Genomic DNA, 18862 nt, shown 5'->3' on the forward strand with positions numbered 1-18862 from the left:
ATTATACAAAAATTTGTAGTTTATGTTACATGTCTTTTATGCGGCCACCCACAATATGGAGGAAATGTAACTATGTACTATGAACTACGTCATTAATTTTTATAAAAAAGCTAAAATTTTGGAACATTAGGGCAGGTTTACTTAAAGTACCTAAAGATGAGAAAATTAAAACTGTCAACAGTTATTTAAAAAACTAAGTGCTAAATGATAATTCTGGTTAAGTTTAATGCTGTCTATAATATTGTTCATAAAGTAGTTAATCAAGCCAACAAGTGCGGTGATGCACTTATTATACTTGGCTAGTATGAGCACATTAAAATTTTAACTTCATGGTTTATTTAAAACAAGAAAACCCCAAATTGATCATATGCACAGTGGGCCCTGAATCTAAGCCCCTTCCCACATGTCCCTGCGTAACTGCCCTACCTACTCTAAGCGGTATGAGACAACTCGTCAATGTTACCTTCCTGCATCAGAATTCAAACACTGTGACAAGACAAGACAATACAAACATAGCAGGATAGTAACCAAATATCAGTCAGTACCAGGATATTGAAGTACAAAACCACAATACAAATGGAATGAGACAAAAATCAGGCAAAGGGTCAAAGCTAACATAATAGAGAAAACAGAATGAACACTAGCTAGTTCAGAACTAGCAAAAACAGCAACAAAACCTTTTATGAGATGCCTGAACCCCGGTCCAGCAGTTAGGGTGGAATGAGATTCTGTCCATCACAGAGCAGAGTTCACAAGAGACAGATGGTTTAGCCAAAATCAAGCAAGGGTGCTAGGAAAGGAGTACAACAGTGTTCAGGTTAGAAAAGAAAAATGCAACAAAATTATACTTATCAGTGTACCTTTAGCTATACTTTTCTGACAGAAGATGTAGGCACTGATGCTACACACAGTGGCTATATATAAGATTTTGTAGTCTCACATTCTTATCACACTGCATGACATAGTCATATTAATAAAAGCATTGTACTCTCATGTTAAAGCTTCACATAATACTCTAATAAATAAATATATTTCTATGTGATTGTTAAAAAGCACTTTCATCAACTGTTCAATCACCATGTCATTAGCGGGTTAAATTAAGCCCATCCAATTTCTGTAATTTTGTATCTACAAAACCATATTGATCCAGGGGACAATTAAAAATCACTGTGCTAATTTATAGAGACCCACTTTTCCAAAGTTGAAAAAATCTTTCTTGACCCTGCCAACAATTGGGCAGATCACTGGATTAACATATTAAATATTACCAGGGGTACATTCTTATCAAATAAATAGCATTATTGGGGTTATACGCAACCTCAATAAGATTTTATAGTCAAATCTATATAGTTGTCCTGGTAATTGTTTAATTTAACAGGATTTCATAGATTTTAATTTTCAAAGCATATAAAGCTGCTCTGGTAAAATCGAAAAAAAAATTATAATCTTCAACACAATATTAAGTATATGACCTAGGGTTATTGGCATGTAATTGTTAGTCAATGAACAGTTCTCCTATTCAGGTCAATTGAAAGCACAGCACATGGTAAAAGTAAATTATGAATCCAATCCTCTGTAGAATTATACCACTTAACCTTGATTCATTATGTATTAAAAAAGCTTTTCATTCACAGTTTTTAACTTTTTTGATCTACTCTTTCATTCATTGCAGAAAAGCAATTAGAAACAATTCTTGACTATGTCCCGAGTCTTTGTAACAGACAATAGTATCTGAAGTTATTTATGTTTTATTCCAACTTTTATGCTTAAAGTTCATTGCAGGTTCTGTTATTAGCTGCTGCAAATTTGTACAATTTTTAAAATATTTTATTTACATTTACTAACACAAGGCTTTAAGGCAGTGGTTCTCAACCTTTCTAATGCTGTGACTCCGCAATACAGTTCCTCATGTTGCGGTGACCCCAAACCATGTACAAGAATATAACGACTATAAAAATGCACCATATGTACAAGACTATAACTACTATAATACTGCCCCCTATGTACAAGACTATAACTACTATAATACTGCCCCCTATGTACAAGACTACAACTACTATAATTCTTCCCCCTATGTACAAGAATACAACTACTATAATACTGCCCCCTAGTTGTAGTTCTCCCTCCTACCCCCAGTTCTAATCCTCCACTGCTGCCCCCAGTTCTAGTACCCCCTGCTGCCCCCAGTTCTAGTACCCCCTCCTACCCCCAGTTCTAGTTCACCCCTCCTGCCCCCAGTTCTAGTGCCCCCCTCCTGCTGCCCCCAGTTCTAATGCCCCCCCTGCTGCCCCCAGTTCTAATGCCCCCCCTGCTGCCCCCAGTTCTAATGCCCCCCCCTGCTGCCCCCAGTTCTAATGCCCCCCCTGCTGCCCCCAGTTCTAATGCCCCCCCTGCTGCCCCCAGTTCTAATGCCCCCCCCTGCTGCCCCCAGTTCTAATGCCCCCCCCTGCTGCCCCCAGTTCTAATGCCCCCCCCTGCTGCCCCCAGTTCTAATGCCCCCCCCTGCTGCCCCCAGTTCTAGTCCCTTCCCCCCCTGCTGCCTCCAGTTCCAGACCACCCCTGCTGTCCCCAGTTCCAGTCCACCCCTGCTGTCCCCAGTTCCAGTCCACCCCTGCTGTCCCCAGTTCCAGTCCACCCCTGCTGTCCCCAGATCTAGCGCCCCCCCTGCTGCCCCCAGTTCTAGTTTCCCCCCCTGCTGCCCCCAGTTTTGGTTCCTCCCCTGCTGCCCCCAGTTCTAGACCCTTCCCCCCTGCTGCCTCCAGTTCCAGTCCACCCCTGCTGTCCCCAGTTCTAGCGCCCCCCCCCTGCTGCCCCCAGTTGCAGTGCCCACCTGCTGCCCCCAGTTCTAGCCCCTCCCCCCTGCTGCCCCCAGTTCTAGCCCCTTCCCCCTGCTGCCCCCAGTTCTAGCCCCTTCCCCCCTGCTGCCCCCAGTTCTAGCCCCTTCCCCCTGCTGCCCCCAGTTCTAGCCCCTTCCCCCTGCTGCCCCCAGTTCTAATCCCTTCCCCCCTGCTGCCCCCAGGTCTAGTGCCCCCTTCCTACCCCCAGGTCTAGTGCCCCCCTTCTGCCCCCAGGTCTAGTACCCCCTTCCTGCCCCCAGGTCTAGTACCCCCTTCCTGCCCCCAGGTCTAGTGCCCCCCTTTCTGCCCCCAGTTTTGGTGTGCCCCCCTTCCTGCCCCCAGTTTTGGTGCGCCCCCCTTCCTGCCCCCAGTTTTGGTGTCCCCCCTGCTGCTTCAAGCTGCAGTTTCTACTCACTGAGCAGAGCAGCCCTGTTCCGCGGGAGTCTGTACAGAGGAGAAGCCAGAGGGTCATGTGATGATGACATCACCACAGGTCCTCAAGCTTCCCCTGTATGCAGCAGCCGACAGGTCCTGAAGCAGTGAGTGCTTATTGCACACATGTTTTTTTCATTTTTACTGCGAATTGCGGCAAAACCATGATAGAGTCGTGACCCCTGTGTTTTGGTCGTTCGACCCCCGCCAGGGTCGCAACCCACAGGTTGAGAACCGCTGCTTTAAGGGCTTTTTCACACACAGTCCGTGATCAAGGACAGTGCAGAGTCCAACGTCACAGGCTAATCACACTGCAGGAACAGGATTCCTTAAATAATATTTATCTAAGATACAAGGAATCCCTGCTGCCCCCTATAAACAGCAGTGTTAATACTGTAATGAATTATAGTGTCGGTACTGCTGCTTAGAGGGAGAAGCAGGGATTCATTGTGCAATGTCCCTGCCAATGCGCATGGAAGAGGAGTAGTTGCGAATAAGCCCTTTTACTACCCAGTACATATAGAGGTAATTGAGCAGCGGTAGATACTGCCTAGACAGGCAAGGGTTAAGAATGTTAATGTTATCATCCAATGATGTTCCACTATTGTAACTGGTGTGTGATTGAAGAAGGAGACCACCTGACCAGGGATTAACTAAACCTTTAGTCAGGGGAGGAGTTATCTCTCTTGAGATCGAGCTCTCAACACAGGTGGAACTCTGAACATCCAGCTCTCTTACCAGAGACACCACAGAGCACAAGCTTTGATCATAGGTCTCCTAGGCCTTATCAACTACACACAGAGTGACACAGGACAAACAGGACAAAGCTGCAGCTTTTAGCATTGGACACAGCTACATCCAAGCCTGCCCCTGCATCCAGGCTGGTGACCAAACTCCTGTGGTTCCTCTCCAAGATCACTCCAGTACAGCACTTGTACAGAATCGTTTGGCGTGTTGTTACCATTGGTTCCAATAAAGAACTGTAAGTTACTTTTACACACAACATAGCCTCAGTCTGGTCCCTGCTACACCCCATCCATCTACCAGGGACTCATCAAGCTCCAACCATGCGCGGATGGCGCGAACCCCGGAGCGCAGCGCCCCTCCCATTGAATGCCAGGAGGGGTGCTGTGGAGACTGCAGTTACTGGAACTGCCACCGGGTGTCCCCAGCCAGTTTCTATTCCTGCTGACTCTGCACAGTATCCCATTTTGACCACGGATCCTGTTCTTGCAGGAATCAGCGAAGATACTGAGTAACCCCTGATGGGCTGTAGCCCTAACAGGTAACTTTCTGTATATATTGTATATATGACCTTGTCTGCTACTCCCAGTTGGGCTGAGCGCCCATATACCTCTTAGAGCCAAAGACTTTTATGGGACTCTTTCCCCTATTTATTTATCTCAGTCAAGAGACTCTCCATGAACTGATCATCCTTGTTATATGCTATGTTAGCATCCACCTCTGCTGAAGCAGGGATATCCACAAAGGATTCTGTCCCTTTACATCCAGGGACAGACAGTAGGTGTTCTCCTTAAAGGAAACCTACCACTTAAAAGTGGTAGGTTTAAACACATATACATGGCACCAGCTCAGGGTGAGCTGGTGCCAGAGCATATTTTTGTCAGGGGAACAAAGCCCCTATCGCCGTTTTATAAGTTATATTAACTTATAACTTGCCCGTGCGTGCGCCGGATTCTAACGTGCTGGAGAGCCGGTGACATCACCGAGCTCTCCGGCACACGCGTGCCTGCGCAACTTAGCACGAGGAAACAGGCCGTGCTAAGTTGTGCAGGCGCGCGTGTGCCGGAGAGCTCAGTGACGTCACCGGCTCTCCAGCACGTTAGAATCCGGCGCACGCGCATGGTGCGCCGTGCCCAAGTGCGGTGCGCCGAGTTATAAGTTAATATAACTTATAAAACGGTGATAGGGGCTTTGTTCCTCTAACAAAAATATGCTCTGGCACCAGCTCACCCTGAGCTGGTGCCATGTATATGTGTCTAAACCTACCACTTGTAAGTGGTAGGTTTCCTTTAAGGAGACAATGCCAATTAAGGCCACCTTAAAGGCGTGTGGAGACTTAAAGCCATAATGCTCCACTAGGGAATTCTGGGAAGAATGCAAATAAGTTTTCCAAGGTGTTAAATGGAAAACAATACATCCTTTTGCTACCTTGAAAGGCAGCCCCCTTAACATCAAGTATGACTTACAAGAAGTCTAAAAATATGATGTGGGATTAAGCCAAACCAGTATATCTATTCCATAAGGAACATACTCCCAACTGTAGACAGCACTGTTTCGACCTGATTGGGTCTCCTCAGTACAGCGTAGGGAACTGATTTGATATACTGGTTTGGCTTAATCCCACATCATATTTTTAGACTTCTTGTAAGTCATACTTGATGTTAAGGGGGCTGCCTTTCAAGGTAGCAAAAGGAGGTATTGCTTTCCATTTAACACCTTGGAAAACTTATTTGCATTCTTCCAGGATTCCCTAGTGGAGCATTATGGCTTTAAGTCTCCACACGCCTTTAAGGTGGCCTTAATTGGAATTGTCTCCTTAAGGAGAACACCTACTGTCTGTCCCTAGTCAATAGCCTCTCACATAGCCAAATCAGTTCCCTACGCTGTACTGAGGAGACCCAATCAGGTCGAAACAGTGCTGTCTACAGTTGGGAGTCTGTTCCTTATGGAATAGATATACTGGTTTGGCTTAATCCCACATCATATTTTTAGACTTCTTGTAAATCATACTTGATGTTAAGGGGGCTGCCTTTCAAGGTAGCAAAAGGAGGTATTGTTTTCCATTTAACACCTTGGAAAACTTATTTGCATTCTTCCCTTTACATCCAGAGGAAAGCCTTTGTTTCCTGCTCTTTTCCCCACATCAAGGGCTGTGCCCAGAAGATGGACTTTGTTTTGAAAAGCCTTCTGAGAGTCTTTTGCCAGTTACTACAGGGAGACGTTGCCAATGACTTTTGTGTAACACTGAATGCTCTTCATTTGCAGGAATGGGACATTCTGTTTGCATTTCCTATGTTTTTCTCCACAGGAAAATGGACATTTTGGCACTTTGCTATTGTTACCCTGAGTAGCCATCCCCATGTAACGTTTGTAACGTTCAAGCAACTTACCCATTGGGCTGCTAAAGCCAATGTGTGTTATATAATGTTTGCACAACTGTCAATTATTGTCAGTAAGTTTGCACTTAACATTTTCATAGGCTTTGCAGGTGATAGTATGACTGTGTTGGACCATCTTTTATATGTAAATCACAAAAATGAAAATCAAAAATGAAAATCACAAAAAAAACACAACATATTGGGTATCACAACGTCCGTAACAACCCGTACAATAAAATAAAATGGTCACTGAACCCGTACGGTGAACGCCGTAAAAAAACACACAAAAAAACCTCACAAAAATTATTAAATTTTCACATCTGACCGCATAAAAAGTACATAAAAAGTGATAAAAAAGTAAAATGTACCCCAACATGATACCAAGAAAAAGTACAGCTTGTCCCGCAAAAAATAAGCTCTAAACCAGCGCTGTAAACAAAAAAATATAAATGTTCTGCCCATTGTTACATGGCGATACAAAAACAAGCAAATTTCTCACAAAATGAGTTCTATATTCTGCAAAACAAGTTAACCATAAAAAAGCCATATAAATGGGGTATCGCCGTAATCGTGATGACCCGTAGAATAAAGATAACACATTTTTATGGTATGGTGAACGTCGGGGGGAAAAAATGCTAAAAACCATAAACAAGAATCAATTATTTTTTTAACCACCACCAAGAAAGAGTTAATAAAATCTGATTATTAGCTATTCGGCCCCCCGTAAATGATGTACCTGAAAAGTGGATCTCATCCACAAAAAAATAATCCCCCATATGTCCAAATTACAAAAAAATAAACATTTTATAGCCTGTAAGATGTGACATTGCAGATCTGCTCTGAATGGTGCCTCCTTCCGTTCTATTCCCGGCCGTGCGGCCTTACAGCAGTCACCACCACATATGGGGCATCCTCTGACTCGGGAGACATTGGGTATCAAACTTTGTGGAGTTTTTTGTCATTTAATACCTTGTGACGGTTTAATTTTTGGCCAAAATTAATATATTGTCTAAAAAAAATGACAGCTTGTAAATTAGACCTCCATTTTGTTTTAACCACTGTGAAGCATCTAAAGGGTTAACATACTTCTTAAAGTTGATTTTTTTACATATTGAGGGGTGTAGTTTCTAAAATGGCATGATACATGGGGTTTTACTGCTGTTTAGGCCTCTCAAAGTCAGTTTAAGCTGAGCATGTGCCTCTAAATAAGGGTTTTGGCGTTTTTCCTAAAAATGAGAAAAATTGCTCCCAAAATTCTGAACCTCCTAACAACCTAGAAAAGAGAGAAGATGCATAAAACCCTGTGCCGATATAAAGCAGACATTCGGGAAATGTTAGTTATAAAGTTACTTGGGTGCTATGACTATCTGCCTGAAAAGCAGAACATTTTGAACTATGAAAATGAAGAATTTTTAGAAATTTTTGCCAAATTTCAATTTTTTTCATAACTAAACACAAAAGATATCATCAAAATTGTAATATTACTTTGAAGTACAATGTGTGACGGTAAAACAATCTCAAAATCCCCTGGATATGTTAAAGTGTCAAAAAGTTATAACCTCCTATAATGACACAGGGCAAATTTTAAAAATCAGGCCTGGTCCTAAAGGTCTAAAATGGCATAGACACGAAGGGGTTAAGTGTGTTACTATATGTCGCCAAGGAAGAATAGTTTTCAAACAAAAAGTCAGGCCTTGGTGCAAGGAGTGTCCCCTACACTGCACATAGCCAGCACTTCCTCGAGAGTGCAACCTATTCCATCCTTACCCCTACCGGCTATTACACGCCTGGACCCTCCGGTCCATAGTGGAGCCGTGGGCAGCTCTTTCAATTGCCCTGGGGGTATGCAACGTCTCTGCCAATGTGCATGGCAGAGGAGTAGTTGCGAATAAGCCCTTTTACTACCCAGTACATATAGAGGTAATTGAGCAGCGGTAGATACTGCCTAGACAGGCAAGGATTAAGAATGTTAATGTTATCATCCAATGATGTTCCACTATTGTAACTGGAGTGTGATTGGAGAAGGAGACCACCTGACCATGGATTAACTAAACCCTTAGTCAGCGGAGGAGTTAGCTCTCTTGAGATCGAGCTCTCAACACAGGAGGAGCTCAGAGCATCCAGCTCTCTTACCAGAGACACCACAGAGCACAAGCTCTGATCACAGGCCTCCTAGGCCTTATCAACTACACACAGAGTGACACAGGACAAACAGGAAAAAGCTGCAGCTTTTAGCATTGGACACAGCTACATCCCAGCCTGCCCCTGCATCCAGACTGGTGACCAAACTCCTGTGGTTCCTCTCCAAGATCACTCCAGTACAGCACTTGTACAGAATTGTTTGGCGTGTTGTTACCGTTGGTTTGAATAAAGAACTGTAAGTTACTTTTATGTACATAATAGCCTCCATCTGGTCCCTGCTAAGTCCTTGTTCACAGGCTATCTTTGGTTATCCTGAACTACTAGCAGGGTAGTTCAGGGTAACCAAGGAACCTGATTCTATTGTACTCTGCCTATAGTAAGGGCATCCAATTAAGCTAATTATACAGTCATTGCCACCACATTTGTGCTTTATGGATAAACTGTACAATCTTACCAATAAAATCACTGATGAGACCACTTATTGTACAGAATATCTAAACAATTAAATTACAAAGGTAGCAATTTTAATAAATATTTTACATTTTAACACAAAACAGCTATAGTGTAATTTAAATTGACCATTCAGCTACACTATGATGCATTTCTATCATGCCTAACAAAGCTTCATAAATTGCTTTGTCATGTGTGTTTCAGTGTTTTCCGACACTTTTAGTGCTGCATTTATCATGACTTGTATGCCTGAAAACAGGAGTACATGATGTAATTTACTCACAATTCCCAGTGCAATGCCTGGAATTTTGACTTCTCTGGCCAATTCGCAAATTGGCTGGGGAGGGGGTTGTGCCGCTTCATGCAGTGGGCTGACATGAATCGTTGAAGATCTAGCATAGAAGAGACCTACCGTTGAAGACCTAATTTAGAAGAAGCTGTGCATGTAGAGATAAATCTGCTATGTGACTGATACGACTAGTTCTAGAGAGTTGGAGGCCAAGTAGCATCTGTCCAAAAGTTCTTAGATTTCTTGAGATGAATGTCCTATAGGTAAGCCACATCCTTTAATGTGACCTTTTTTTGGACCAGTCAGCCCTCTGACAATTGCCAATGACAGTGGTGATCTAGTTTGTAGCATTGGTGAGCCATTCATTGCCCCCAGTTAACTAATTGGGATTGATGATCAGTTGCTGTAATAGTCATAAGCCTTTCACAATCCTTGCATGCCATGCAATAACTTCTATTGCATCCTATTTCATCCCTATTACATTATACACTGCAGTTGTATTAATGTATTTACAAGGGGGCTTGTAAAGAATTAAAATAAAGTGAAATAAATAAGAATGAAAAATAAATTTTATTAATTCAATTTAATTATTTGTTATTTTTGCCGCTCATAGAAATATGAAAAATAAACAGTAATCAAAACGTCATACACCTCCCTAAATGGTAATAATGAAAATTATAGTGTCAGGAACACTAGTGTCAGTTAGTGGATCCACTTTGCCACCGCAAGCGATGACGCCGCAGACACCTGGGAGTGGAGTTTACGTGGCATCCGGTTTTCCCCAGAGCCCGCCGCAAACCAGGTTGGACTTTCTGTGGCGGGATACCACCAGGTTGCTCCACAGGCACGACTTTGCTCATGGTGGTGGCCAAGGTGAAGTACAGAATCATAGAGTTTGAGACAAGGTTGGGGACAGGCTGAAGGTCAGAACAAGCAGCACAGAAGCAAAGTCATGAAACAAGACAGAAGGTCACAACAGGAAATCACTATAACACAGAGGTACACAACTGGGAAGCTTTCTCTCAGGCATGAAGCTCAAAGAATTTAGCTGGGAAGGCCGATCATCGGCGCGCTGGCCCTTTAATTCTTAGAAAGGCGGCACACGCGTGCCCTAGCAGGTGTGGACATGCACCAGAATGAGGCAACTGCTGCTGGAGTTAGGAAAGGTAAGTGCTACTGCTGTTGGCATGGAGGGGCACAGAGACATGGGTTGCATGAGCATGCATGACAGATAGGTTGTCCCCCCCAAAAATGACTCCATCATACAATTCCTTACACCAAATTATGAAGAAGGATCTGAGTGTTAGAATAGGGAGATTTTATTTTTGATTGCCAAGTTTTATCATTTTTTTTAGTAGTATTATAACATAACAAAACTATTTAAATGTAGTAACTCCATAGTCGTACTGACCCAAAGATGAAATAAGATGTAATATCACATTACCAGATTAATTATTTTTGAGTTGCATGTCAAACCTTCCATTTTAGCCTGGACATTTACTTCTGTGAGTTTTTATTAAGGTTAACATATTTATTTCTACTGTAAACTTTATGTCCAGTGCATGAAAATAAAGCCATATTTTGTATCTTTACCGTATTCTATTATCGCCTTTAACATGTGCTGCCCAAAATATGATACTTTCCAAATGATCATCGCATTTCAATTTTTTTCCCACCTTCTAGCAATTCAAATTCATCCAGGATGCTGCACCAGTCTCTTGTGAGCAAATATGAAGCAACCAGATAAGAGGGAAGGGACTCAATTTCCATTCAATGCCTCATCTTGCTATCTACAGAGGAAATGACACTGCTTAAGAAATAAAACTGCACCAGCTAACACCTTTGCAGCCTCAGGCCATTGCTCTGCTTTACCTAGCAATGAATGGCAGTCCCCCCTGGCAGGAGAGAGACATAAAAAGTTGTTTTATTCTTTTCAATAAAGGACATTCTAAAAATACCCTGCTAGGAATCTGCTTTTGTTTTTGTATGGCTCTACGGATAATGTGAATTGGAAACTTCCTTGTACTGTGCTAAAAAAAATGTAATTTTAATAATTATTTTAAGAATAATAATTTTAATATAATAATGAAAAGATATATGGTTCTACATTGTTTTGTGCTTTTGTCCTGAACATGCAGTCAAAATATTCAGAAGTGGAAAATGACCTAGAATTTAATGATGCTGATGTACATAAAAATATCGTTTGAAGGGGGTTTTAAAGGCCTAAACCTATCTAGAGGATTGGTCATTAATAGTTATAAAATAAAGTGGGGATGTGAAATCAGGTAACCCTGCCAACAGTTGTTTTACCCTACAGATGGAGGGGGTATGGCAACAGATTCATGGCTAAAAAAAACCTTCAAAAGTAATATATACATATATACAATTGTATACTTGTCTGTCCAGCTCACACATACATCAACTTTTCCTCCTATGAGATATGAGATAAAAGGGCATGACCTGTCATAGAAAATTAATTGCCACTATCAGATTCCAAATGTTACCAAAACAGAAATCTACAACTGGGAACATTCCCTGTGATGCACAGCTACTTGTTTTGTTGTCACAGCTGAAGGTGCTGGATTCAGTTTTCGAACCCACTTGAAAATCTTTTTTTTGAACAATTGAACCACAAGAGAAGTTCAAAATCTGACAATTAATCAGGCAATTAATTTCTTAGACGATTCTGATGTAATTTGTTCTGCTATATAACATCTTCTAATTGGAAACATTTATCCAATATGGCAGCTTTTAAGAAGGCATACATGTTCCGCACACAGTCCAAAAGATAGGTCTCCTCACCTGTTACACCTGTTACTGGGGTAGTCATAAATGTCAAATGTTACTTTTGCTGTGGGGTTTACAAATAAAAATTTGTATTTAAATAATACATGCCAAAAGTGTGTTTTTAATCTTCCTCTGCCTAAAGAGTTAATACAATTCAATCAATAAATTAAAGGGACCCCAAATGGACACCAGAAAAAAAAACCTTGTTTTGCATAAAACAATCCCTCAACCAACAACATAAGTGGAAGCAAATTAAACCGTTATGCCGTTTAGCGTTCAATTTAATAAAATACAAATAGTGGTCACCACCTGAAGGCTAAAATTGGCCTAAAGGGGATATATATATATATATATATATGTTTTTTTAAAGGATATTTTCATTTGATATAACTGATGTAGAAGACAGCACTACTAATTTACAAAGAGGCCACAGAGGACACAGTACTGGTTGTATGTGGGTTTATTATTTCTTCACTCAAGGTTTTCTTTAGACAAAGAAGAAAACAATAATAAATATACTAATGGGATCAGAAAGTGAAACACCAAATCTGCAGTACAAAGATCTCTAAAAAAATGAGATATTTTAAATGCTGTGCAATCAAATATTATGACAATAGAAAATATTGGAATGAAATAATGCTTTTGTCTTCAAACTACTTTCTTTACCGAGTGATATTGTACTGTGAATGACAAAAAGAACAAACTAAGTTTGAAGGTTTAAAAAGACTTTGAAAACTTAAAAAAAAATTGGCATGAAATCGTTTACAACTAATAGACAGGCTTTCTAAAGACAATATAAGATTATTAAAAAAGATATGATTGGACACTGTATTGTGTTTTTACTCCACCTACTACTTAGTTTTGAAGCGGTTGAATAGCATCTTTGTACTATTATCTTTAGAGAACCCATTGGAATGCTTAGATCAAGTGTGATGTTTTATATAAAATAAGAATTTTTAAATAAAGTCCTCATCGTCTTGTTTCTGAAGATCAGGATATTCTTGGTGTTTACTTATTACCACATTTGACCCTATTTGAGCTGCATCTGGATTGACATTTTGCAGATGCAATATCCACCATAGTTCCCAGAATATCCTAAAGAAGAGTTCTGACCAGGTATTTAAAAAGCACTACAGTCATGGCCATAAGTTTTGAGAATGACACAAATATTATACTTTCACATGACCTGTTGCCCTCTGGTTTTTATGTGTGTTTGTCAGATGTTTTTATCACATACAGAAATACAAGTGAAATCATATTATAAGTAACAAAAGCTTTTATTGATAGTTAGAATGAGTTAATGCAGCAAGTCTATATTTGCAGTGTTGACCCTTCTTCTTCAGGACCTCTGCAATTCTCCCTGGCAGCTCTCAATCAACTTCTGGACCAAATCCTGACTAATAGCAGTCCATTCTTGCACAATCATTGCTTGCATTTTGTCACAATTTGTTGTTTTTTGTTTGTCCACCCGTCTTTTGATGACTGAGCACAAGTTCTCAATGGGATTAAGATCTGGGGATTTTTCCAGGCCATAGACTAATCTCTAAATCTCTATGTTTTGTTCCCTGAGCCATTTAGTTATCACCCTTGCTTTTTGGCAAGGTGCTCCATCATGCTGGAAAAGGCATTGTTGATCACCAAACTGCTCTTGGACGGTTGGGAGAAGTTGCTCCTGGAGGACATTCTGGTACCATTCTTTATTCATGGATGTGTTTGGAGGCAAGTCTGTGAGAGAGCTGATTCCCTTGGCTGAGAAGCAACCCCACACATGCAGGGCCGGTTCTAGACAAAGTGGGGCCCTGGGCAAAACTAAAAGTGGGGCCCCAAAATAAAAGTATTTTATGACCAGTCACAGTCAGCAAGAGGCTCCCTTTAGTATGGTAAAACAAACTGTAATTTTGGAGAATTTTATAGGAGATAGAGAGATGATAAGGAGATTGATGGGTAGCACGGTGGCTCAGTGGTTAGCACTACAGCCTTGCAGCGCTGGTCAACATCTGCGTGGGTTTCCTCTGGGTCCTCCGGTTTCCTCCCACACTCCAAAAAATTACTGGTAGGCTGATTAGACTTTTGAGGCCCATTGGGAAGAGGGACTGATATTTTCTGAAAGCAGACACGTGCCCCATTTTCAAAATAGCATCAAAGAGTTTATAGACATAGGCGCCTTCATGCAACTTTGATTCGAAATGAAACATTTTACAAAAAAATACTTAAAATTTGACTTCGATGGCAAAAAATGTGCTCCAACAGAAACTATTTACCTTCACATCTCCTAAATGTAATAGATAGACATGTGTAGAGTTCACAAATTCATATGTTCACAAAAATAAATCCACATAATATCACTAAAACTGTAATAACTAGATATCTTCTTTTCAGCTAGAAAATTCACACAAATCCATCATTGTATGTTCCTTACACAATGGTCACCCAAATAAATAACTATATACAGTATCCATAAGCCAAGCTAATGAGATAATAAAGTCACTTTTAGATGTGCACCATTGTATTAGCTGCACAATAACAGAACCCTCCGCGGATCATAAGAATGAGAGTGAAAACATCATAACATAGGTGTAATAATGGAGGATGGTGTGAAATAAAAACTTTATTCCAGAACATGTGTGTGTTTTTGGTGTTACATATAACTTTATGGACGTGTTCTGGGTTTGAATGTTCATTGTATCAGTCAATTTTCTGAACAACAAAAAACTATCACAAAATCAAAGGGAATAAGAGAGAAAGTGTGTTCTTAGATAGTTCGGCATAGAGAAGGGTTAAAAACATTAATATTAGTTGATATTATCCCTTCTCAAAATGTAGTAACATATAAAGTGAATATTTCCATTATCTGTGAGGTGCAGCAGCTCCTGTGTGCAGCAAATGCTCCCTGCAGCCTGATAGCTAAGAATCTGGAGGGGGGGACATTTCAGAGGGCTGTATCTCTGGCTCTGTGACACATAGAACCTCACTTCTTTTTTCCTATGAAAGAAGAGAGTCTCCTCTTTTATATGAATCAAAATTTGTTTTTCTAAGTTTTAAGAAAATGGAGATAATAACTGTTGAACTGCCGTTGGGAGTGATTTTTATATATAAAAATGGCACCTGACATTCTCACTTTAAACCTGAATATCTCTGGATCCATAGCACCTAGAAACAAAATTCAAGATTCATTTGAAAGAAGAGATTCTCCTCTTTCAGGGGGCCCTGGGCAATTGCCACCTTTGCCTACCCATAGCGCCGGCCCTGCACACATGAATGGTTGCAGGGTGCTTTACAGTTGGCATGAGAAAATGACTTTACCCCAGTCCTCAGCAGTCCACTCCCTGTACCTTTTGCAGAATATCACTCTGTCCCTGATGTTTTTTCTGGAGAGAAGTGGCTTCTTTGTTGCCCTCCTTGACACCTGCCTGCTGCCATTCCTGAGCAAGCTCTGCACTGCTAGTACCCCGATCCCAAAGCTTAAACACTTTAAACAGACATCCTGGCGCTTGCTGGTCTTTCTTAGCAGCGAATCCCAAATGTAGAAAGTGAAGATGCAGCACTCCAAGGTGTGTTGAAAGGGGTGAATCTTTACTCCATAAAACGCGATGTTTCGGTGTAAATCTACACCTTTTTTGCTTGATAAAGGTGTAGATTTACACCGAAACGACGCGTTTGATGGGATAAATGTTCACCCCTTTCAACACATCTTGAAATGCTGCCTCTTCACTTGCTAGATAGATAGATAGTATTTCCAGAATGAGTGGTGTGAAAAAAACATTCTTTTATCTTATACCACATGCTATATGTAACTGATAAAGCAGGGATAAATTTTCAAAGATATGAAGTTGGGAGTACACCAAAATCCATTCTCATCTTATCATCTAATCAATCAAATGATACCTCCTCCAACCTACGTGAAGATCAACAGAGCAGAGACATTACCACACCGCGGTCAAAAAACATGACAGGAAGGGGGGAAGGAAACAAACGGCAACGGCATAAAAACGTGGAATCGCAAGGAGAAAAAGAAGTAACAAATAAAGTTTTGAACTTATCGACTAACATCTTGACACAACCACAAATGGATGTATTAGCCAAGGGTCTTAATTTCTCACCTAGCTGCGATTTATTCAGGACGATTCTAGATGTTAATAAGTTGGCTAGAGACATTACTGTCAGGATGCATTTTGATAATAATGTGGATGAGGACCAATCTGATGTTTCTTATGAAAATGAATACATGAATGACTTAATGGCACCTACTCACAATGATTGTCATAATTTTGTTCAACAAAGTAATGTGTTTACACTACACTACACTTAAACTGTGGTGTGAACAATGGTATGGGAAGACCTTTCTCCACACGAAATCCAAAGAAAGAAAGGGAGGCCCTTAAACAATTGAGCTATAACCCCAATATAGTAGTGAGACCGGCAGACAAGGGTGGTACGTGGTGGTCCTGGACTCTTCCTTATATAAGTATTTGAATGAGGAGGCATTGCGGGATGACACCACCTACCATCCTTTGTCCAGCAATCCAACAGATGTCTTTTCGATTAAGCTAAGTAATCTATTGGAGTATAATTACCACTAAACTTAGGAAGTATTTGATGGTGGACCACCCTATATCCCCAGTATTTCACTCGATCCCCCCACCCACACTAAGACCGATAGTTACCGGCATTGGGAGCTTAGGAGAGAAACTGGGGGAGTGGGTTGATCACCACCTACAACCTCTTACACAAGTCATGCCCACTTTCCTCCAGGATACCAAGCGTGTACTCCAAAATATGGAAGACTTCCAGTGGGATGACGAATACAAGTGGGCGACATGCAATGTTGTCACACTGTATTCATCCATCCCACATAAATTGGGCCTGCACTTCCTAAAGTTACACATGAACAAATACAGCACCTGTGGGGATGCATTAAAAGAATTTATTTTGTTGGCCACTGAATTTTTGCTTGTACATAGTTTTTTTCATTTTCGACAGTAGATGTTACCTAGAGGTGGAGAGGGCCCCTATGGGGGCCAAGTTCTCTCCATCTCTGGCTAACATGTACATGTCGCAATGGGAAGAACAGTATGTCTTCTGCCCCTCCAATCCGCATCGGGAGTCTATAGTATGGCTAGGCCGGTACATAGATGACCTGGTGTGGATTTGGAGGGGAACAGAGGACACCTTCATCAAATATGGTTGAATAACTGAATCAGAATACCATGAACCTTAGATTCACATATCAATTTGGGGGAGATGTGAACCTGGCAGGTAGAGGAAGCAAAGTAGTCATCCCTCCCTTTAGGAAAAGCACTGACAGTAACTCAATTTTGTTGGCATCTTCGTGCCATCCTGCACATGTCGTTAGTAATATTCCATACGGAGAGATGACTCGCCTTAGAAGAAACTGTAGTGAGGATGACCGGTTTCACACAGAAAAAGAAGCAATGAAAAAACGATTATATGATCGTAAATATAACAAGAGGGATGTCCTCAAAAGCGGAAAAGAAAATTTCAGTTGTGTCACAACTAGATTTATTGTGTAACAAAAAGATAGCTGTGAGTGGCAGTAATAAGGAGAAACCATTAGTTTTTTCAACCATGTATAGTGATCAGTTCCCAGAAATTAGGAACATAGGGTGTTGGAGCCTGACTGTTGAGTGAGACGGCCGCATGTGAGTGAGCTCCCGCTGTGGAGTTGTTTGACCTGACACATAGCAGCAGTCTTCTTCCAGCCGAGATGGGAAAATCGAACAAGAAGAGATCCGGGGACAAGCTGGAAACCCCTAGAGCAAGGGGGACCTGGACAAATTTCTCAAAAAAAAATTGGCAACTCTGCCGGCCGTGGGGCGCAATATGGCGCCGGAGGAAGCGCGCAAATCAGACACGCCAGAAGATTTTCTTGGTTACTGGAGGACTAAGAAAATCGCAGTAGGCGAAAAAATATAAGGATTAAGGGGATTCCTGAATCTGTCCTCTATGAAGACCTGCAGAAATTTGCACTAGAGATCTTTGCCGAACTCTTATCTCCTGAAACAGCTAATTTTATTCGGATAGAACGTATCCACAGAGCCTTGAGACCTACTCCTAAACAAGAGGATCCCCCGAGGGATGTTATCTGTGGGTTGCTGAGTTATGTAGATATGGCAGCCATCTTGAAAGCAGCACGAGAAAGAGGAGACTTCGTCTTTAAAGGTGACAAGATTATCTTTTTTCAAGACCTATCCTCCTCCACACTGAATAAGAGGAGAATAAAGAAACCGCTAACGGACTATCTCAAGCACCACAAAATCTTATTCCACTGGCTTTACCCATTCAGACTTGCCTTTCAATTTAGAGGAAAAAGAGGAACCCCGGAGGATCTTCCACAACCCTGGGACATTCTTGACAACAACCCCCTGGAGATCCAATCCTGGCAGGCAGTACCGGAACACTTAATGAATCTTCCTGACCTTCTGCAACTCCAGTAGCAGGATCTAAGAAGTCACTGCGGGCAAAAAAAGGTTCACAGATGCGCCATGATTATTCTCAAGTGCACTAAGGGTACTGTTTGACATGAAAGTGTTTTTTGGATTTATTGTATTGCCCACAACACATGTGGTTAATGTGTATTATAGGCTGGTTTAGTTTAGTAATAGTTACAATAGTACCTGCTGTCTTGAGTTATGGTAACAGCAGAATATTGGATGTACAACGCATCCAGACACTAAGAGGTACTCTCCTATCATACCAGGTAGTAAACCCTAAGAAAATGAGACCAAATTCCCCCTCTCAGCTGTAACCTCCTGATGGGTCATACAAACCCCACCTCGATCAGG

The 18862-nt window shown here is 41.4% G+C and overlaps 1 long non-coding RNA gene across 2 annotated transcripts in view; it reads right to left on the reverse strand.

Moving 5' to 3' along the window:
* Nucleotides 1–18862, reverse strand: part of LOC140106410 (uncharacterized) — a 273463-nt gene that overhangs the window by 25428 nt on the left and 229173 nt on the right. The window contains exon 4 of one of the 2 annotated variants that reach the window (XR_011850783.1): nucleotides 691–790. The exons of the other annotated variant lie outside the window; for it this stretch is intronic. This is a non-coding gene — a long non-coding RNA (uncharacterized lncRNA). Of the gene's footprint in view, nucleotides 1–690; nucleotides 791–18862 lie in introns of those variants that run through there. 2 annotated transcript variants of the gene reach the window in all.

This window comes from Engystomops pustulosus, chromosome 11 (assembly GCF_040894005.1).
Source record: "Engystomops pustulosus chromosome 11, aEngPut4.maternal, whole genome shotgun sequence".
NCBI classification, from domain to species: domain Eukaryota; kingdom Metazoa; phylum Chordata; class Amphibia; order Anura; family Leptodactylidae; genus Engystomops; species Engystomops pustulosus.